Source organism: Lygodium microphyllum, chromosome 17 (genome assembly GCF_053477565.2).
Source record: "Lygodium microphyllum isolate KBCC chromosome 17, Lygodium_microphyllum_v1.1.10, whole genome shotgun sequence".
NCBI classification, from domain to species: domain Eukaryota; kingdom Viridiplantae; phylum Streptophyta; class Polypodiopsida; order Schizaeales; family Lygodiaceae; genus Lygodium; species Lygodium microphyllum.
This window is the reverse complement of record NC_141151.1, coordinates 15713580-15736687: the sequence shown is the minus strand read 5'-3', so window position 1 is coordinate 15736687 and position 23108 is coordinate 15713580.

Sequence of the window (23108 nt, the reverse complement as noted above, 5' to 3'; positions counted from 1 at the left end):
TTACAGAGCCACTTATTTGGATGTTGTTGTATGGATACTTAGGCTTCTCCTGGAGCTTGACCATTGCAGGATCTTATGCCATTTACCGGTCTTGCATTGACTTGGATGCTACTATGTGGTCTGATGTACTACAGAGCCATGTTTGCCATTATGGTTATGGGCTGATTTCATGGCTGAATACCATATGCTCTTATGACAGATGTCTTATGCTTTACCGTACTATGGTTGGTTATGTCATGCGGTTGGCTACGACTATTCTTCATGTGGGAGCTTTTTCATCCTTGGTTGATGCCTTTATGTCCTCCTGTCTGTTGAGGTTTCATGAGCCTTTGTAGCATGCTTCTACCATTGATGTACTTGCAGATGATTGCCTTTATGAATAGGTTTCCTCTGTTGGGATAGCCCTCGACTGCTTGAGCCCCGTGGATGCTATGGATAGCCCTATTCATGATGACTTGGATTCCTTATCGTCTTCTACAGGTTCTTCTACTTCAAATGTTCTTTGCTTCCATTGTGGGAAGCTTGGGCATATTCAAAGAAAATGCTTTAGACGGATTAGAGAGCACCAGAGACAGAGACGAACTCGACATGAACAAAGAGTCAAAGATACAGCTGATGCAGTAGGTGTTACCACTCTTACTAGTGGTGAGGTACATGCAGTTGAGGTACATGCAGTTATCCATGATGATACAATTGAGCATGTACTTGTGTCATCTTGTTTCCCTACAACGTACTTGCTCAGTGATCAGGCCTATATCTTTGATTGGCTTTTGGACTCTATGGCATCTTGTCATGTTACCCCTCATAAAGCATGGTTCTCTTCTTACACGGAGGTTGACAGATGTATTGATTTGGGCCTTGAGCAGTCTTATGCTATTGTTGGTATAGGGGATATACACCTAGCTTTGTCTAATGGGACTTCTCTTATACTCGGGGATGTTTTGCATGTTCCCATGCTCAGTAAGAGCTTGATTTCTGTCAGTTGATTGCATCATGCAGGATATACTATTTTTCTTCAGGATAGGTCATGGAAGATCAGTCATGGTTGCTTGGTTTTGACCAGAGGTTCTAGAGTTGGTTCTCATTACCCAATGCATGTCTCTCATGTGGGAGATTCTATGGTTGCAATTATACGAATACCACATGTATTGTTATGGCATTATCGCCTAGGCCATATGCACCACCGAGAGATGGAGATCTTGTCTCGTTTAGACACATTGTTGCCTCCTATGTCACTTACAGATCTTGATTCTTACCCTGATTGTACTCTTGGTCCTTAGAGAGCCCCCTTGGCTTATGGCAATCGTACGAGGCATGCTCCTCTAGATCTTGTCCATTGTGCAGTATATGGATCTATGCCTTCCCAGTCACTTGGTGGAGCGTCGTACTTTGTGACCTTTGTTGATCATGCTACCCACCGTGTTTGGGCTTTTCCCTTAGTGCAAATTGAGGATGCTGCAGTTATACTTGACAGGTTTATGGATTCTGCTGGTAGCAGGCCTAGGTGCTTGCAAATGGATTATGAGAGTCATGCTCTCTCTCCTAGCTTTCGGACCTCTTATTAGCATTATGGCATTGATTTCTTGTGCTCACAGTATTATGGGATTGCTCATGGCATGTGCCTAACCTTACAGGCAATGGTTGCTTCTATGCTTACCACGTATGGGTTGTGTTATGGCTTTTGGGTTGAGGCCCTTATGACGGCAGTCTATTTGGTTAACAGGAGGCCGTGCTTGACTTTGGATCATATTACACCCCATGAGGCATGGAGTGGCATGCAGCCCTCCTATGATTACTTGAGGATGTTTGGCTGCCATGCATCTGTATGTATGCCACATGAGCCTATGCCACGTAGATGTATCCTCCTTGGTTATGGAGATGGTAACTTTAAGGCCTACAGATTATGGGATGTGGATGCCTAGCAGGTCATATGCACCTGTCATGCTGTCTTCTATGAGATGCAGACACCTCTCAAGCCTCTTGATGAGTGTTCAGTATGCTTTATGGCTAATTTTACAGTAGTTACAATGCCATTACAACAAGCTGTTTATGCTGAAAATGAGGCACTTATTGGCCCAAATGGCATAGTTATGCATAGCAGTCAGGGTCAGAATGTTGGTGGTCAGTTGCTAGACCCCTTACAAGCTCATGAGAGCCGTTTTCTTGTAGTTTTGTAGACTGGACAACCAGCCATATGTCAATCTTCCGCTTCGCTGAGGCCACATGTAATCTTGAGACCCCGTTGGACGAGTGTCCGGGATGTTGGCTCTCTTTCAGTGATTGACTCTGGAGAGTTTGACTGCTCTCACTGTCTTGTATATGCCACAGTGATTCTATGCATGACTCTGATTCTTTACAGCCGTGCACTGATGAGTTGTGCTTGCTTCATGAGAAGCATTCTTGGATTGCTCCATTGTATAGAGCTGCAGGATCACTTGTCTCTTGGATGTCATGGACTCGAGGATGCTTGACTCTTCTTTTGCAGAGGATCCTGACACTTCTTGTTGCAGAGGTTCACGACACATGCTCGCTTTCTGATTGGGCATTGGGTGAGATGTCAACCTTGTCTTTTTTTCTTTTCTTTTCTTTGTTTTCACTCCCCAACCACATTGACCTTTTAGTGGGAGGTTGGTGGGGTAAAAGGCCTCTGGGCCTGCCTGTATACACTGTGACTGCCCATTCTTTATTCATATATAATATGATAGTGCAATAAGGTTGTCAGTTCAATTGGACAGCACCTACTTTGTGTATGCTCTTCTCTCCCACATCTTCCTCTTCTCCTTCTTCACTACCATTGCATCCCCTTTAATGAGGCTATTTTTCCTCGAGAAAAAACCTCCTTCAAATTAAAAAGCCGGTTCATTGGTAGTTGTAGCGTTCACTGCACCAGGGGCTAAGGGATAATGCTATTTATTCATGACTTTCATTATTGAGAGATAGATCCATCCTTTACTTTGCTCATCGCAATTCGTGAGATTGGTATGCATATAATACTTTAATGACATAAAAACCCCTATTATTGACGATTTCAAACTTTGGGAGTTTTTTAGTATGTGGGTTACAATTTTGTTAGCAGGAATGGGGATTATTGCATCACTGTAGGGCATGATTTTCTAGGGAAGGATGTTGTGTAGTGTGCACAAGCAATGAGACTTTTTGTCATGGGAAAAAAACCTCATTTCAATTAAAAGGCCAACTCATTGATCACTGTAACATTAGGTACATCAAAAGATCTATCCTCGACTCTGCTCATTGCAATTCATGAGGTGGGTATAATTATAGGGAACTTTTCATTTTTCCATGGGTTGTGAACAAAGACAAATTGTTAGACTTAAGATTAAGGTAAGGTTGAGAGAGGGGTTTCAAATCATGATGGATGTATTCATAGGGATATTCAAATGAATACATCCATTGTCACAAAAACTCTAATCTCTCACCTAGGAAGCCATGGGAATTTGCTTGAAATACTCCAATTGCACCTTGAAGACATGTGCATGACCTGTATGTAAGTTAGTGAAAGATCCACTTGAGTTATGTGTGTGAGATAAATAGATTGAAACCTCACTCCAAATGTTGCTTGCTATAGCAAATCCTGTCGTAATCAATCATATGACATGTATGTAAGTTAGTGAAATAGTGACTTGAGTTTTGTGTGTGAGATAAACAGATTGGAACCTCACTCCAAATATTACTTGCTATAGCAAATCCTGTCGTGATCAATCATATGATCTAGAGCACATATGTTTCAATTTTAATGCATTGGAAGGCTAATCGAATGCCATCTAGGATTTTTTGTGTTTCTAAATTTTAAGAATAGTTGATATCCACCTCAATGGTAGCCATCTATAGAGGATTGAGAGAATATTGGAGGAGAAATACGAAGGGAACCTTGGTGATGGAGTGAGGATACAATATATGTTAGAAGAAATCAAGGGCTGTATAGGGGAGATATACGACCATATTTGAAAATATTGGCCACATGTTGGATCCTTGGATGATCATGTGATGAGAAGATGAATGATCTTATTGACAGTGCAAGTTGTATAGAGGATGGAGTATGTGAGTCAATTGCACATAAGAAAGAGAGCTTGGTCACACCTAGGAACATTGCCTTTGATGTGTAACTTACTTCTTTGAAAGTTTGTCTTAATAGGTTTTTGGCGATGTTGACCTAGATAAATCGCCGCGTAGGCTCATCTCCTTACACAGGAGAACATTGCCCTTGATATGCAACTTGCTTCTTTCAAAGTTTATATTGGTAGGTTTTTGGCAATGTTAACTAAAATGAATTGCCACATAAGCACATCCTCAAATCCATGGTTTGCTTGGTATATATATAACCTCTACAAGGCTTCTTATTTGATCGATGAAAATCTCTATTTTGAAATACATTATCTATCTCTTCCAGATTATAAAACTTTTTTAGAACCATTTTAATGGTTTTTTTTTCCATCTTTTACCTTTGTATTCTTTCAGTTTGGAGCCACAAACACCTTTGGATCTACAACACCTTCGACCCTTTGGCAAGCCCTATGTACGGATGTAGATGAATGAACATCCATTGGCAAGGCTTGGAGAGAGAGAGAGGGGGGGGGGGGGGGGGGGGGGGGGTAGACAATGCTTGGCTAGCCTTTATTGAGCGTTGTGTATGCATGTGCTCATGCATGGCCATATACGCATTTGCTTATACATGTTGGATGTAATGCATGTCTATTCTTTTGCTTTCGAGTCTCGAATACGCTCGAGACTAGCATATTTTCAAGTTTGAGTGGTGGTTGCTACGCCTTTGTCGATGAGAGTCATGTGCAAAATGAATGAATGGACATCCATTAGAGAGAGGGGGGGTTATTAGTTGGCCTTTGGCGAGCACCATGTATGCATGTGCTCATGCATGGCCACTTACGCATGTGCTCATGCGTGACTATTCTTTTATCTTTAACTCTAGGTCACCTTTAATTTAGAGTTTTTGCTTGCAAATGTGTTTATTGTATGTATCTTGAGTAGCTTTGAGATTTCTCTATTGGAACTCTTACACTCTCTTGAAAGTTTCGTGTAGTCATAATGGAACAACGCAATGCCATGGACAATGTTCTAGACATGGTGCATTCAACTCCATTGAATGCAATTGATTTAATGGAATTAAAGATAGTAGCCATGACATCGTCTCTTCCACACTTGCATGCTTGGAGCCGTTCGCATGGGTGTGGGAGATAGTTTTAATTGTATTTATATCAAGGTGTTGTGTACTTTTTTTGGAGATAATTATTTGTATATGTTGTTGCAGCCAAAATGTGGAGTCTAATAGAGTTAGTAAAGTTAGTGTGTGAAAAATGAAAGAATTGGCAAGGCAATAGGGAACCCATGTTGCTAAATCTACAAGAACAACAAGGGTTCAAAGGAACACAAAGGTTGCTTCAAGTTCTTCGAACTTTAAATGTCTCGAGACTAAGATGAATGAGTCGATGGAATTGCAAATGAGTTTATGCACATGTGTCAATCATGCACTTGCCATTTACTCCACAGATCTACATGAATAGGCTAAAGGTTTGTATAGTGTTGTGTGCAAGACAAAGCACACCCAGAGTATTCTTCAACAAGTCTCAAGCGGTTTGGGTGGTGAAGTAAGGGAACCTTTGACAATTGTCTCTTAGACAAGCAGGTTGATGAATTTGTTGGTGAATGATATGTGGGCATTGTTTTGGGGACTTGGAGATAAGCACGAGCATGTGATTTGCTAGAGAGGTTGTCAACTACCATTGTTGCAGTTTCAAATGAATGTTAATAGGTTTAATGCCTTGCTACAACAATTGAATCATCAAATGAACAATCACAGCTAAGGAGGAGAACCTGCTTGGGATCAAGCTTATAAGCTATTATTATCTCCCTTATTGTTTTAAAGTGTTCGGGCCACCACTTTTTTGTGATAATATGTGCTTCCTTTTTGTGGGGCCTATATTGGTTTTGATGTGGCGAAGCTAAACTAAGTAAAATGTATTGGGTACCTGCAATGTGATGTGATGCTTCTTTCTTGAGGTGTCGTCTATAGAAAGAGACATTGTGTCTTGCAATCTAGATAGAACTTTATTGATTTTTGAAATGTAATGCATATGAGAGTAATATTCTCTATAGAATGCCTAGTGTATGGTCTAATGATAATATTTAAATGTTCACATCTCTCCCTCCCTCCCTCCCCCTCTCTCTCTCTCTCTCTCTCTCTCTCTCTCTCTCTCTCTCTCTCTCTCTCTCTCTCTCTCTCTCTCTCTCTCTCTCTCTCTCTCCAAAACATTTGGTTCAATGTATAAGGACTTGGATTAGATTACATTTTTTATTTTGAGTATGTATTCGTTGCTCAGGATGAAACTTATAAGCTACTGTTGTCTTGCTTATTGTAAAGTGCTTGGGCCACCACTTTTTTATGGTGATATATGCTTCCTTTTTGTGAAGCGTGCATCACTTTTGAAACGTAATGAGTAAAATGTAATGGGTACATACAATATGATGTCTCTTTCTTAAGGTTTAACCTATATCTATATAAAGACTTATTGTCTTGCAATCTAGAGAGAAAACTTAATTAACTTTTACAATGTAATACATATAAGAGAGTGATATTTGGATATACACCTCTCTCTCTCTCTCTCTCTCTCTCTCTCTCTCTCTCTCTCTCTCTCTCTCTCTCTCTCTCTCTCTCTCTCTCTCTCTCTCTCTCTCTCTCTCTCTCTCTCTCTCTCTCATAGTTATGGTCTTTGTTAGTCTTTTTTTATTTGGGTTTGGGCTAATTTTGATTTTGACTACTAGCGTTTTAAAGTGCATCGACACATGCTTTTTGTAATGTTATGTGCTTTCTTTTTATGAAGTTGCATTTCATGGGCTAAGAAATTATGTAGCACTTTTGATGTGACAAACTTAAACTAAGCTAGACTAGATGTATCAAGTTTAAAGATTAACGTATAGAAAAATTTATTACCACTTGCAATTTGTGAAGAAATAACTATGCTGTTATTTTCGTCCTGGCAAAGCTAATTCTTGAATCTTCATCAAGTCTCTGGTAAGTACATGCATAATTTCGTGATTATTGATGTTGGGAATGATTTAAGAATCCTAAGGTTTTGGGTATACTACACATTCCTATTGAATGATATCTTTGGGTTTGAGTTACAGGCTTGGGGGATCGCTTTTTGGTTAGATAGAAATTTTCTTTGTCTCTCTTTAGATAAGATATCTAATTATATAAAAATATAAAACTTTTATTTTGACTACTAGCATTCCTTGCATGTAGGAGCACTGTGATGATTTAAATAAATTACTGCAATGTTCTGAATTATGTGACTTTAGATTGATTCTACTTTTAAGTCTTTTTGAAAATACTAATCCCAATCAAGTCTCTCCTTGAAAGAATGCATGCTCTCTCTTGATGCGCATGCTTTGTGAGAATCCAATAAATATGGGATTTTCACATCGGTCAACTAGCAGAGATTATGTGTTACATGTTCATAGGCATAGACTCAACTCTACGTGGCATAGATGACGACAAGTTGCTAGGCTTAGGACTCAAATGATTCGGCTACGAACAAAACATGGTCGAAAGGGGCACATAGAGATGTGTTCTGCTATGATTGGGTGCCAAAACATTTCATAGAGAGAAGCTCTAAATCATGATAGCTTGATTCATCAGGGAGTTCAGAGTAGCTTGCATAGTGTGCAAAATATACCTTCTAGTGTGGGGATTCTAGATGGGAGCAGTGAATTGATTAAGTAGCAATTTGCTTTTGCTATCAATTATAATTGCAATATTGGAAATAGCCAAAATCTAGGAGATCCTGTGATTGACAAGTTGCATGTCAATAATGCTCCAACCTTCAGCCCTCAAAATGGAGGTTTTTGTTCCATTTTGCATGCTTTACCTGCAATGGATATTCATCTTGCAACTACAATATTGTTATTTCAAGACCCGATTGTGCATTCCATGGGAAGTCTTTTTGAGATGTGTGAGTGTTGTTTGGCTAAATTGTGGAGATGTAAGACTCAAGTGCAAGGATCTGTTTTGTTTGGTAAACATTTGTTGTCAGAATGGAAAAGTAATGTTGCCACCATTGCAACATTGATCACAGCCAATTGCATGATTTGTTGCATGGTATGCATCCTCAAAGTAGAGTATTTAAGAATAATATATGGGTGTATAATATTGCTCTTGCATTTGTGTTAGTTGGTACCAATGTTGATGAGTTTTTGTCTATTGTGGGAAATTCTTATACCTTTAGAGTACATGGCTCCATTTATCATCATATAGGCCCTCTAATGTGCAACGATATGAAAGGCCAAGATTTGCACAGCTTTATGTTTTTGATACTAATCATTAGTTATCTAATCGATTGGGTGTTATGCATAATTTATTGTCAAATTTACTTGGGGAGCTTCACTCTATGTGTTAACCTCAATTCGAGATGGTGACAAAATGAAGGAAGAAGTGGAAAAAGAATGGAAAAAGAGCAAAGGCATAGAGGCAGCCTTTAATGCTAAATTGAGGCAAAAAGCGCAATTTTAAAGGAAAGGCGCCTTAAAAACTCTAAAAACTCTTGTAAAAGAGCACCAAGATCCCTCCTGTGCCATTTGTAAAAGAATAGACGAGTATAGGCTTAGAGCATGAAGCAAGAAAAAGAAATTAGAAAAAGGGACCTTGCCACAATGGTCGGTCATGTAAAAAGGAATGGGTGTCCGTTGGGTTTTAGGGTTTTTATATATAAAGTTCAAAAAGTGAATGGAAGCTCATTCTTTGGTGTGTGGCTAACAAGAGTCCTCTCTTCTTCTCTTCATCGTGCTTGTGTGTGTGCTCTTGAGAGAGGGAGTGTGAGAGTGTGTGAGAGTGAGTGAGTGTGTGGGAGTGGGGGATCAAGAGGGTGAAGCTCTTCACCATCTCCTCTTCTCTCTTCTTCTCTCTTCTCTTCTCTTCTCTTGTCTCGCATGTGGCTATGATGGATAGAGCTTGAAGATGGAGGAGGCTTGAGGATGCTTGAGCTAGCATCTAGGATAGTAGAGCTACCGGCTTGTGTGAGGGAGGAGGCAACTCATTTCGGCATAAGGGTAAGCTCACTACACCCTAAGAGGATCGACGACGCGTCGGCTAGGTGAGAGATAGCCATGGGAGCTCGCTTGGAACGCTTGAAGCAATAAGCGGTCTGTGGGTCTTGGTAGTTGAGCGTAAGCTCCCTCTACATTTTGGTTCTGTTGCCAACGGATTCAAGCTTGAGCACTCGCACGCCTCATATCGAGCATCGAAGTAAGGGATTCATCCCTGAACCGGAGCTTGAGGTAGGTAGGAAGTTTGGGTTTTTTGATCTTCGAAACAAGTAAGTATTTTGGGTTATTTTGTTGGTTTGATGATTGGAAAAGATGGAGAAATCATTTTAGTTTTTTGCCTTCGACCTTTGTTGCATTTAGAGTAGGTTAGGATTAGGAAAGTGGATAGGAAAAGTGTAGGGATGGGAAAAAAGAATGCTTGGGATGTTTAATGTCGGCAAGTGAGTGATTGGGGATATCAAAACCTTACCCGGAAAGGAATTTAAGAGCCAAGAGGTCAAGGAAGATCTCATTTCATTCCCTGACATTGAGAGAGAGTGAGAGAGAGCGAGAGTGTGTATCCAGCATTGATTCGATTTGACCTTTCCATTGGGAAGTTCTTCGCGTGATTCAAGTACATTAGGACCTCCTTGCTATGTATTTGTTATGATCTGGAAGGCGGCATGCTTGGTGGTTGTGCGAATCGTTAGATTCAGCAAAATCATCCTCGACGCGGCCGTCGTCGCGCACGGCTCGGCCCATTCGAGTGACGGCGATTTTGGGCCAAATCCTAGACTCGGCCTACTCGGTCCTTTTCCACTCGGCCCACTACAAACACCTTTCATTTGGCCCGTCCGAGTGAAGCACTCGGCCCACTTGACTCGGCCACTCGGCCCTCAGCCCACTTGGCCTAGTTGCCATTCGGACTAGTTACTATTCGTCCCTCGGCCCGTCCGAGTGAATACTCGGCCCTTTCCTACTCAACCAACTACACTCGGACGCCTTTCATTTGGCCCGTCCAAGTGAAGCACTTGGACCACTAGACACTCAACCCACTCGACCTAGTTACCATTCAGACTAGTTACTATTCGGCGCTCGGCCCACTCAGCCCAACCCCACTCGAACTAGTTACTATTCATCCCTCGGCCCGTCCGAGTGAATCTCCTCGGCCCACAATTCCATTTGGCCCTTGACCTGTCCAAGTGACACACTCGGCCCTTGCAATTTGGACGAGTTGGGCCGAGTTAGGATTTTTCCAAATTTTCCAACCGCATAAACCTTCGTGAGTCCTCCCGACGCATGGAACTCGATTCTGGCATAGGGAATAGGCAAATTAGTAGGACACTGTCACTTAGCAGCTCGAGTAGGCTATCGCTAGACCCAGTGTCCTAGCAACATCCAGCTGAGCCAAGGACCCTAAACAAATCTAAAACAGCAAGATAACGCAATGAGAAACCCTAAAAACTAATAAGACGACCAGAAGTGGGTCAACAAGCCTATTAGGCCTAAAACAAAGCGAGAGAGTGCATAAGCCGCTTAGATACTTGTTTTCTGCACTCACCTGAATTTCTGCGCTTGATTGAGCACGGGAAAGAACACACACATATTGAGTAGAGATAAATTGAGGATTGGATACAATAAGCCAAGGAACTCACTCAAATAAACACCTCAAGGAACCCACCAATAGAAGAAGATACCAAGACATAGACGGACAACCAAAGCATAGAGTAGAACCAAGTAAGAGGCGCTAGAGAAGTGGATCTGACCAACTTGCTCAACTTGATCGATAGCTTAGTGGAGCACGAGAACGCGATCATGTCAAAGGAAAGCTCAGACCACAGGCCAAACGAGGAACTCAACTTAGGAGCTTTTCCAAAGGCAATTCAGAAGAGCTGGTGAGCAGCTCGATACGCACGCTCGGTATGAACACTGCAGCAAAGCAGCAAAGGCCATCTTAACAGACTTGGAAGAGGAACGAAAGCTAGCACACAAGGCACTGCAAGGCATAGTGAAATACAACCAAGACCAGTGTGCTAGGATCTTAAGGCAGAACACAGAATTGCGCAAGGTACAGCGGGTGTTGAACTTGGCAGGCAGAAATCAGGCCGATCATGAGAGAGCCCTGGAAGGAGACTTGACATTGAGTGAGCTTCTCATGAAGTGACTGCTCACAACACAGCAACAAAGCAGAGTGCTGCAGCACTAGTGACATCATTACTAGTAGGATTAGGAGCAAACCAAGGCTCTAAGGGCCAGTCTAAAATCCCAATTGTTGTAAACCAACTTGATAAGTACCAAACCCACGACAATCTATACAGCTTTGTAGAGCAATTCGAGCAAGTCGGCGAGGCCAACGGCCTCACCGACTTGACTCAATGCTCTCAAGCATTCGGGCTTTGCTTAGGCGACAAGGGTAGGACTTGGTACACGAGTCTATATGATGGAGAATGAGCAGACTTTAACGGCCTCAAAAGCCTCTTCATCAAGAGATTCTCCGAGCCAGGATACTTTGACAATCTGCTAGTAAGACTGATGAATGTCAAGCAAAAAGAGAAAGAGGACATCCGTAACTATGTTACCCACGTGAGGAGCCTCTTCAAGAGAATCCCCATGGGCAAACAACCTACTGAAAGAGCGGTGTCCACCGTGTTTATTAGTGGAATACGGAATGAGGAGCTTTATAAGGCCTTGGTAGGCAACTCAAGCTTGTAGCGAGACTCGCTAGCTAGGGTGTTTGAAGAGGCCATTCGAGTAGACAACCAACTGAAAGAGTGGAGCTCAAGGAGCTCAAATTTAGAAGAGACCAACTCACGGAGTTCAGAGAGAGTGTTAGCCTTTAGTGAACGATGAGGTCCAATAGCTCAAGACAAAGGAAAAGCCATCGAGACAAACCAGACTAAGGTAAAAATGGAGATAGCCAAACTACAGGATATATTGAGATGACCAACGTGCCTACACGTCCAATGTGTGTACTGTGGCAGAAACCACTTGTCGGTCAAATGTCAAGACCCTAGGTCACAACCTTGCACTAATTGTAGTAGATTCAGTCACAACGTCACGCATTGCAGATTACCGAGAAGACTTCCGTACGCACAACCATACGGCCAGCCATACCTAGCGAGTAGACCCCAACAATTCTTCGAAAGGGGAGTCCCATTGGCCCTTCCTGCGCCTAACGACAGTAAACAGGTTGTTTCTAGAATGGACATAAATCCTACAGGCATACCTAGATCACCTGGTCCCTACATGACCCATCCACCAAGTGATGCTTCAGTCTACTATGTGGAGGAGCCAAATGAGGAAGAGACTTGCGTATACCCATACGTCTCGCACGACAATGAGGGAAACGCAGTCCTTATGGACTATCGACCAATACCGGTAATGGTGTTAGGAAGAGACCGAGGTAGAGGCCTAGGAGGGCAGACATAGGATCCAGTCACATGTTGGACTTGTGGTCATCCAGGGCACATCTCATCATGTTGTCCTGAAAGGGAGCAACCAAATAGAGACAAGGTAGATCTAAGGTTCCATGAGTGCGGAATCACTCATCTCTTCATTGACTGTCCCAAGTGAAACCCATCCTCAAATTCAACCAACGTGCCATCTATCCCATTGGGGCTGTTCGGCATCGAGAAACTCGATGGGGAGGCCACACCTATCCCATTGCGTGTCATGTCCTGAGCACAGACGAAGCAGACCGACATATCGTTACTAGGTCCGAGCAACCTCGATGCAGCCTCAATCGAGAAGAAGAGCTGTAGACAGAGAAAGAAGAAACCGGAAGCTAAGATCACGCTGAAAACCGAGAGTGCCACAACTATGCCTGCTGAAAAGAATGTCACTGACGCGGAGGCAGAAACCTCGGCTCCTAGGACAGTCGAAAAGGCAAGTGCTAAGGTAAGGGAATACATGCATCCAAAGCACCAACTAGAGGCTATCAAGAAAGTGAAGTTATGGGTAAAAGAGACCCAAGAGCACCTAAAAGATGATGAGCCCATCCTAGAGGACGAGATCGAATATCTCTCCAGCATAAGCATGCCAGTCTCACCCCCTCGATCGAAATTGAGAGATGCAACTACGCCGCAAGCGGTGCCGCTTAGGCAAAGCCTTGACACTACAGGCCAGCAAATTAGTCATGGCCATTGGCCAGGGCAAGCTGAAATAGGAGAGAGACAAGCAGCCAACAACGAGACTCTAGACAGCGAGGGCATAGGCTTATTTAATGGCAGTCGCATTAAAAAGTACTACCCTGCCACACATCCGCTGTATGAGCCACCAATGTTAGAACCCCCTGTCAGAGTACGAGTCGCCACAATCACGGAAATTGATGATGAGGATGAGGAAGCCGTAGAATCCTCATACCTTCACATCACGATCACTGCCAAGTAGACATATGCTTTCAATGCCTTGATCGACAAGGGAGCAGACTTCAATGTCTTAACTCACGATCATTGGACCTAGCTTGGTAAACCACCACTACAGCCCACTAATGCCAAATTAAACCCATATGGGGGCCGCTCATACGCACTTCTTGGCAAGTGCAGGGCCATTATTGCTATCGAGTCTGAGACTATACCGATGATATTTTACGTGTTGCCAAACACTAAAGACACTGGCACGGAGTCACTGCTAGGACGAACCTTCAAAAAGCAAACTCACTACAATGTCGATTATGGGTCACAGCGCATCCACCTTGCCATGGGCAACGTCCACATTATTACAGCCTTTAGTAAGGGCTGCGCGACCTCATAAAAGTCCGTAAGGCCACTGGTAGGAATACTTACAGCCAAGTCTACGGAGGGTGGTAGTGCTTGGCCACCAACCACTGAATCCCACGAGTCGCCGCTCACAGCAGCAAAAGCTAAGGCCAAACAGCCTGAGTTTCAATGGAGGCCTAAACAACTGCAACTGCCGCCTAGGAGTAGACGCCCACGTCCTCATAACACAAGAAACTCTAAACCTAGGAGGCCAATACATAGTTACAAAAATCAAAGCATGATCAAGCCAAGATGGGTTCCTAAAGCTCTCTTGCACGTGCAAGGCTACTATGAGGAAAATGCCTGGATATGGATTCCTAAGGCCCGAATGGCCCAAGGCACTACTAACACGCCACCCTCAAGCTTGATCACCCTGAGTCCCATAGAACCTCATGACTAGAAGCCGCAGCGCTTCCCGGACTCGTCGCCTACTAGCTCACCCATGCATAAGCCCAGAAGAGTTGAGCAAGCCTATCGGTCCAAACCGCAAACGCCATTACCCCCTTCAACCCCTGCCAGTGCCGATAAGACTTGCCAAACCCAATTTGAGTGTAGTAGCCCATTCATAGCAGCTACTACTCCGATGCTTGAGGCTCAAACATCGCGTCATAGGCAACTGCCACCATCTGCCTGCTGAGCCTTCTAGAGCCATCAAACCCCAACCACCTGCAGGCCTTAAACCCTCTTACGAATGGAAATCATTCTTAACTCTGGCCGCATACCTAGCCGAAGACACAGGGGATGACATTATTGCTTGTCTTAGACAGTTAGATGCCATGTTCATATCACTCGCTCTAAGTTATGACAGCTTGGACTTAGGCCTATTGTAAGAGCCTTTAACGACTGAAATTCACACAATGCCTTGTTCCTGGGAAACATTCGAATTCACATTTGTCAAAATACCCCACTCAGCTACTACCAAGTTGCTACGCACTGAGATCTCAAGAGAACAAGCCATCAAACAATGCCTCATTACGTCCTACGATAAGCATGTGACTTCTTCCATCAGACAATGAAGTCAAGGAGTTGAAAGTGTTAGCTGCCATCGACTCCCCGTTTTTACAAAACTGGTACACTTTGTGATTGTAGTGGGAACTCCAAGGATGTCAAATCATGACCAATGCTGAGCAACGCCGCGTAATCAAGACATCGGAGTATGACCCAACCCCGCACCCACCTCATATAGAGTGTTAACCACTCTTTATGGCCGATCCATGGAAGAGCATGTCAAAGGACACCCATATCTTGATCGTCTCCTCACCGAAGAAGAGCTCTACATCGCTAGCCGCGTCGATTCTAGCAATTTCCTAATGGATGTTCTCACTTACATCACACACGTAAGTACCTGGCCCTTCGATTTGGACCGCAAGGCTCGGTTGGAATATAACCCAGAATTCTATACTTGGCTCATGCGCAAGTAACACTTATGCTTGAATGCTGAATGCCCTTGATCTCCTAACCTTCAATCCTAGGAAGGATTCTTCTCAATCTGGAAGGGGAGAGGGTAAAGGTAAAGGTGAATCAAATTAAAACCAATCAAGATCTAGCAAACGCAATAAATACATAAGAATTTGGTGATGTAGGGAGAATGTCACAAAAACTTTGAAATAAAACACAGAAAGTCTAAAGGGAAGAATCTGTATTGAATCTTAATGCTTTCATTCAACAAACATAAAATCTTTCTTTTCATCAAATTATTGTATATATTAATTATTATTATTATTAAAAAACTAAACTAATGGGAATTATGTTTCATGACAGGAACAAAAACTGTCACAATAAGACCATGCCCATCGACTCCCCTTCACGGAGGAAGAGAGAGCGCAGTACGGCATCACCCTGGAAAATCGGGCTTACAGTCAGCTAAAATTCTGCAGTATTCACAACCTTGAGAAGATGGAGGCCAAGGAGCAGGCCGCAAGGAGAATAGTGGAACAGTGCAACCTCCACAAATACCTAGAAAAGTTTGCACAATAACCTGGCCACACGAAGTGTGTAGAGTTTTTGAGAATGTACAACCCCAATCGAGAATGCCGAATGGTGACGGTGGGAAGAGGGGACAATGCCCGACAAGTGCAGATACCACTAAACTAGGCCTTAGTGGAGAAAGCACTGGGGCTAGAACCTAAGGTGGAGAAAAAACGTAAGAGGGATGTGTATGCTTTGTTCAAGATGAAGAGGGAAGAAGTTTTAACAAATGACAGCATCAGCATACAAGACATCCCCGATGCTGAGATCCGCATGCAGGCAAAGTTAATGCACGCCCTTTTCTCCACCCAACACTACAATTCCCTCATGCATCGAATCAGTGTACTTGTACTGGAGAATGTGGCAGCCTGCACCTTGGATGAGGAGGATTGAAATGGCTACGTGCGCAAAACAATAGACCAAGTGGCCAAAGCACTAGCCCCGGGCAACAAACAGGCAGGTGAAGAATCCCCCACATCTAAGAATATAGAGAGGAAGAAACCTTCCTCGAAAGCCTCCTTCATCGAGTATGGAAGCATACTAATGGCCATCATCTAGGAGGCCTTTGAAAGAGGCCCAACAAGGAAACAAAGGAGCAGATGAGACCCCAGACAGGTCACTGACCCATCAAAAGGATGAGCAATTGAGTGACAGGACAGAAACTGAGACAGAGAAGGAGGAGTGGGAGGCTCAATCGGGATGAAGAAAAACAAAGGAGTTCATCGGGAAGGCAATTCAGAAGAAGAAACAGAAGGCGGGTAGGAAAAAGGAAGAAGATGATCTGGAAAGAGCAAAAAAGGAATCCCTAAGAGAGGCAGCAGAGTGGAAAAACAAGGACAAGGAAGAAGCAGAAAAGTTGACAGAGGAAGCAAGGAAAATAGAAGAAGAGAGAGAAAGAAGAGTTATGGAGGAAGAGGCAGAGTTGAGGAGACAGGAGGAGGAAGACATGGCCGAAGCAATTCATCGGTCCATAGAACAACAGAGCCGACTCGATGGCCTAGGGGCTTTAAGGCCTAGGGAAGATAGACCGGGCTCAATCGCTCAAGTACCCAAAGCCATGCCATCCATGGTCATCGAAGGCAAGGGTAAGGCCCCCATCCATCCCATTCCGCTCCCCTTGGTGCCTGCCGGCGCAACCACCATTTTCACCCCAAGCATCCCTGCTAGCACCGATGTGAACATTTTTTAGGCGTAAATGCAATACTTTATCAATAAGGAACTAGCACAAGGGAAGGGGCGGGGAGGTCACAACCACCATGCACAAAAGGCCAACTACAAATGCCAAGTCTAGGCAAGAGCCGAAACGCCAGAAAATGGAAGCCTCGACCACCGCAATCCCCACCACTATGATGCCACTCGCAAATCATGACGAGTATGTTGATGAATTGCTCTCATAGTAGTTAGAGAGGGCAAGGAGGAAAGGAGGATCACGGTGGCCGAGTTGGAAGTGAAAAGGGAAGCAGTAGCAGCCTTCCAGCTCGAAAAGACAAAGCAAATGGCTACGCAACAAAAGGAAATTCTTGACCTAAAAAGGTAAGTAAAGACCAAAGAAGAAAAGGAACAAAGCTAGCGGCAACAGCTCATAGATGAAAATCAAGAGCTTGAGAAGATGCAAAGAGAATATAAGCTTCTAATCATGCAATGCGAGGATCTAGCAGCAAAAATAGGTCATATTAAATAGGTCATGAAGGAGTTTACCGCAGGGGAGGAAGGAAGGAAACAAGAATAGGAGCAACACCACCGAGAAATGAAAACTATGACCGAAAGGCTGAGCCTCAAAAGAGAAGAGTAGGAGAGAATGAGCAGGGAATTGGAAGATCGATAGCAGCACAGGCTCACGGCCTTGGTGCAAAGACAGGGAGAAGGTATGAATGAAATGAAAAAGAGAGCAGGCCAAAATGAGCAAAGAGTGAAGACCTTAGCGCATCGCTTGTTGGCCTTCCGTACTCAACAACAAATCTTCCTGGATACCTTGATGGATGCCACTCATGAGGAGGAAGGGGAGTCCTTGGAGGCAGTAAAAAAGAAACTAAGCATAGCGTGCAGAGCCATGCAAGCAGGGCTACACATGCCCTCCCAACCCATTATAGTGGGGCTAAGCCCGGAGGAACAACGTAGGTATCTATTATCGGCCCACCTAAACCCCCAAGAGATTGATACTCTGGAGTTTGTAGAAGAGGTACAACAGCAAGAGCGCCCAAGGAGTGAGACAGAACTGCACATCGACCTAGGCAGTTTTGAAGAATAAATGGTTCCACAACCCCCTTCACCCCATCTTGAAGGGCAAGGGCAGCCAGCAGACGCATCTGCGAAGAGGAAAACCACCCTGAGGGAGAAGAGGAGGAAGCTGGTGGAAGAAGTCAGACAAAGATTAAGGGCTAACCCTATGGCCCAATTGTCTGTACCCCTCCCGCCATGCCCAAATGACATGCCTCCTAGTTTTCATGCGGAGCTCATAATCTGGGAGAAACAAGAAAAGGAGAAGCAGCCCTTCACCTTCAACTTCCTCATCCCCAATTCCCTGCATAGAGTCCTTCCCACTAAAATAGTGGGAGAGGTGATCAACGCCGGAAGCCGACTAATCTAACATGGCTGAAGGAAAGAGAGAAGAATCCCATCCTCTGGGGCACCGAGGATGCGGAATACTAGCAGAATAAAGAAACAAGAAAAGGAGAAGCAGCCCTTCACCTTCAACTTCCTCATCCCCAATTCCCTGCATAGAGTCCTTCCCACTAAAATAGTGGGAGAGGTGATCAATGTTGGAAGCCGACTAATCTAACATGGCTGAAGGAAAGAGAGAAGAATCCCATCCTCTGGGGCACTGAGGATACGGAATACTAGTAGAATAAAGAAACAAGAAAAGGAGAAGCAGCCCTTCACCTTCAACTTCCTCATCCCCAATTCCCTGCATAGAGTCCTTCTAGAGTCCTTCCCACTAAAATAGTGGGAGAGGTGATCAACGTCGGAAGCCGACTAATCTAACATGGCTGAAGGAAAGAGAGAAGAATCCCATCCTCTAGGGCACCGAGGATGCGGAATACTAGCAGAATAAAGTTTTTAAACTGCCTCGATCTGTGCCCGAATACGAGTGTCGACCCCTGTGGCGAAGGCACATCTGCGACAACAATGTATTCACATGGATGACCTTCTGCAACACTCTCCCTTCGGAGAGGAATAACCCTACCTACATGGTGTACCCTCAACGAATAGGAGTAGACTTCAATGCAAACACCCATGGCCGTTACGACTTCCCTATTATATATAAGCCCTGTACCACCACTTTAGCCCAGGCCCTCACCTTCACCTCCGACAGCTTAGATGCCACCATGACACACTTTATTGCTGATTTCTCCTCCTGCTCGGATCCCGCCATGATCACCACTTGCAACTATCTTAGGTTCCTAAAAATCCTCCTTAGGCAGGACCCCACCCCGGCTGAACACGGCCTTTCCCCACTCTTTTTTTATCCTAACGCAATCGATAGCTACGCGATGACCTGCCTGATGATGCAAGCCAGCCTCCTCCCTTCTTTCTGCCTCACTATTCTTGAAGATATGAACGACAACCAATTCACTCACTGCAGCCATCCACCCTCTAGGTTCACTTGAACCTTAAGAATTTCATGCAAAGCTAGTGATTTTTGAGCCACTCCATTAAATCTCCTTCACCACCCCCTCTTGAGGACGAGAACTAACAATTCTCTACTACTGAACCCAATTTTTTTTAAAAAAGAGAAAGAAAGAAAGAAAAACCTATCCGCATGCAAGTCGTGGCACATAGCACACAATCCCTACACCTAGGGGTCCTCAAGTTAGGCGTGTGCGGTGACTTGGTCGACCGGCACCATTCCAAACCCCCTAGCCCTTTGTTTCCCCCACTTCACGCTTAGGGCACCCCAAGGGCAGGACACACCTAGGGAGGTAACACTCGCCTATGGTTAGACCTGTCACCCTACGCTACACTCACCGCACCTCCCTACCGCCCGAACGGGGTTCTCAAGTATGAGACATCACCCAAGCCTACATGTGGTTAGACCCAACTCCCCTTTCCACCAGCACGAGCACAATGCACCCCACAATAAGGCAAACACTCCTCTTAGGTAGAGCACCGCACTTTCTCCTTTCAGATACTACAAAATGCGACAAACAACCAACTTCGGAGGTCCCATCATCCACTTAACATCTGATTGGCTCTCCATCAACCATCATTGCCAAAGGTTCCAAAGCATCCCAGCCCACATGTGGCCCTACCATCACTTGACCAACAACTTGCCAACGCCTACCCTTTCCCAACATTCCCAACAAACAACTCGAAGTACCATGGGATTGGCACCCGCCTCGGAGGGGGGTAATGTTAACCTCAATTCGAGACGGCAAAAAAATGATGGAAAAAGTGGAAAAAGAATGGAAAAAGAGCAAAGGTGTAGAGGTGGCCTTTAAAGCTAAACTAAGGCAAAAAGCACAATTTTAAAGAAAAGGCGTCTCAAAAACTCTAAAAACTCTTGTAAAAGAGGCCGAGGCTCCCTCCTGTGCCATTTGTAAAAGAATAGATGGGTATAGGCTTAGGGCATGAAGCAAGAAGAAGGATTTAGAAAAAGGAACCTTGCCACAATGGTCAGTCATGTAAAAAGGGATGGGTGCCCATGGGGTTTTAGGGTTTGTATATATAAAGTTCAAAAAGTGAATGGAAGCTCATTCTTTGGTGTGTGACTAACAAGATTCCTCTCTTCTTCTCTTCATCTTGCTTATGTGTGTGCTCTTGAGAGAGGGAGTGTGAGAGTGAGGGAGTGAGTGAGTGTATGGGAGTGAGGGATCAAGAGGGTGAAGCTCTTCACCATCTTCTCTTCTCTCTTATCTTCTCTTCTCTTGTCTCGCATGCGGCTATGGTGGATGGGGCTTGGAGATGGAGGAGGCTTAAGGATGCTTGAGCTAGCATCTAGGATCGTGGAGCTACCGGATTGTGTAAGGGAGGAGGCAACTCATTTCGGCATTAAGGTAAGCTCACTACACCCCAAGAGGATCAACAGCGTGTCGGCTAGATAAGAGATAGCCATGAGAGCTCTCTTGGAACGCTTGAAGCAATAAGCGGTCCGTGGGTCTTGGCAGTTGAGCGTGAGCTCCCCCTACACTATGATGCATCAACACAATGTATATGCACAAGCTTTTAGATCCCCGGGTATGCAATTGCAAAACAATCCCTTGTGTGATTTAAGAATGATTATTTTTTGTAGCAGGCTAATAGGCAATACTCAACTCCGATGGCAACTGAAGTTGCGGCTATTATGCTGGGACAAGGTGATCAAAATAGTCTTGATCATCGAGATATACATGTTTATAGTCAAGATGGATGATGTATTGCTATTTCAAACTTGCATAGAGTGTATATGCCAATGCTATGTGTTCTTCTTTTTCTTATGGGTGATGATGGTTGGCATGTAAGGTGCCTTATAGTAATGTTCAAATTTATGTTAATGTACATAGATTGTCTAATAAGGAATGTGTTGCTCATATGCAATTTTATGCATTTCGACTAAAAGTGCATGAGGAGACTAAGGTTTGCATGTTGCGTGGTGGTCGATTGTTGCAACAGTTTATTGTTAATGCTTATTGTAGTGTAGAGTAATGTAGGTTGGCTTGGTGTCATCAAAATCAATTTGTTTTACACTCAGAAGTTTATAAAGGCTTGGCAAATATGATGGGAGTGATGGATAATGGGCCAATACAGGTTATCAGTGCCATTGTTGGTAAAAGGGTGGTTTTGCCATCTTCTTTTATTGGTGAGCCAAGGCACATGTATCAATTGTATCAAGATGCCATGGCTATAGTGTGGAGTAATCTAAAGTGATCAAAATACAACTAATGCTTTGTTGCCTAAACACATTGCTTATGATCATCCTGATGATTTGACTGCTTGGATCCTTCATAAATAACATGATGATATGATGCATACATTGTTGAAAATGAATTTGTTTGGAAATGTTGCAGGCTATGTTAGTGTGATTGAGTTTCAAATACGAGGGTTACCACATTCTCATACTTTGTTGATTTTGGAGCACCCTTTTAAACCCTCCAAAGCATGCCATTATGATAGATTTATTTGTGCTGAGTTCCCTGATAAAGAAAGGTTTTTAGCTTTGTTTGAAACTGTCTCAAAGTGCAATGTGCATGGTCCTTGCAGTGCTTTGAATCCCAAGAGCCCTTTCATGTGTGATGGTCAATGTACTCAAAAATTTCATTATAGGTTTGTGAATGTAACAACTGTTGATAGCTTTGGCTATCCTATTTATAGAAGATGGGATGATGGAAAACGGTCACAATAAAGGGTAATACTATTGATAATCAATGGATTGTTCCATATAATCCTTACTTAAGTAAGAATTACAATGCACATATAAAAGTTGAGGTATGCTCAAGAATGGCAGCTATTAAGTATTTGTATAAGTATATACACAAGGGACATGATCATGCAATCATTAAGTTTTCTGTTGGAAGCTCAGGGTTGAATGGTAAAAGCATCCCTGAAGTGGATGAGATCAAGAGTTATTTAGATGCACAATATGTTTCTGCTTCAGGAGCATGTTGGTGAATACATGATTATGCATTGCACAATGAGAAGCCTAATATACAACGATTGCAGGTGCACTTGCCTAGTGAGAATTGTGTGGTGTTTTGAGATACGGACAATATATCAGATGTTATGCAAAATGAAGTTATTAAGAAAATTGCTCATACAAAGTGGTTTGCATGCAATCGTATTCATCCAAAGGCTCGAGCTATTCGCTATCAAGACTTTCCAATGTACTGGGTGTGGAATGCACAATGAAAGGTGTGGACAAAGAGAAATCGTGGAGATACATGTGGTCGAATATACTTTGTGCCACCTACATGTGGTGAGTGTTATTACTTGCAAATGCTCTTAACAATGTCTCGCGGATGTACGTCTTTTGAGGATTTGAGCACTGTTGGCAATGTGATGTACAACACTTTTAAGGAAGCTTGCATTGCAAAGGGCATGTTAGAGGGTGATGATGAGTGTGCTATGTGCTTGGAAGAAACTACCTCTGTGTAGATTGATGCCCAGTTACGTGCTTTGTTTGTTGCAATTTTGGTCCTTTATGAGCCTGCTTAGCTTTGGGATAGGTTTATGGCACCAATGGTAGAGGATATATTATAAATTTCAATTAGAGCATACACATGTATCTTTTGCAATCCTACACCAAGTGGCATCAAACAAGGCTTTATTGCATCTTCAAGACCTTTTACGGCAACATGGGCGAAGATTGTCAAACTTTGATGGATTGCAAAACCTCATGAACGGATTCTTAGTTGT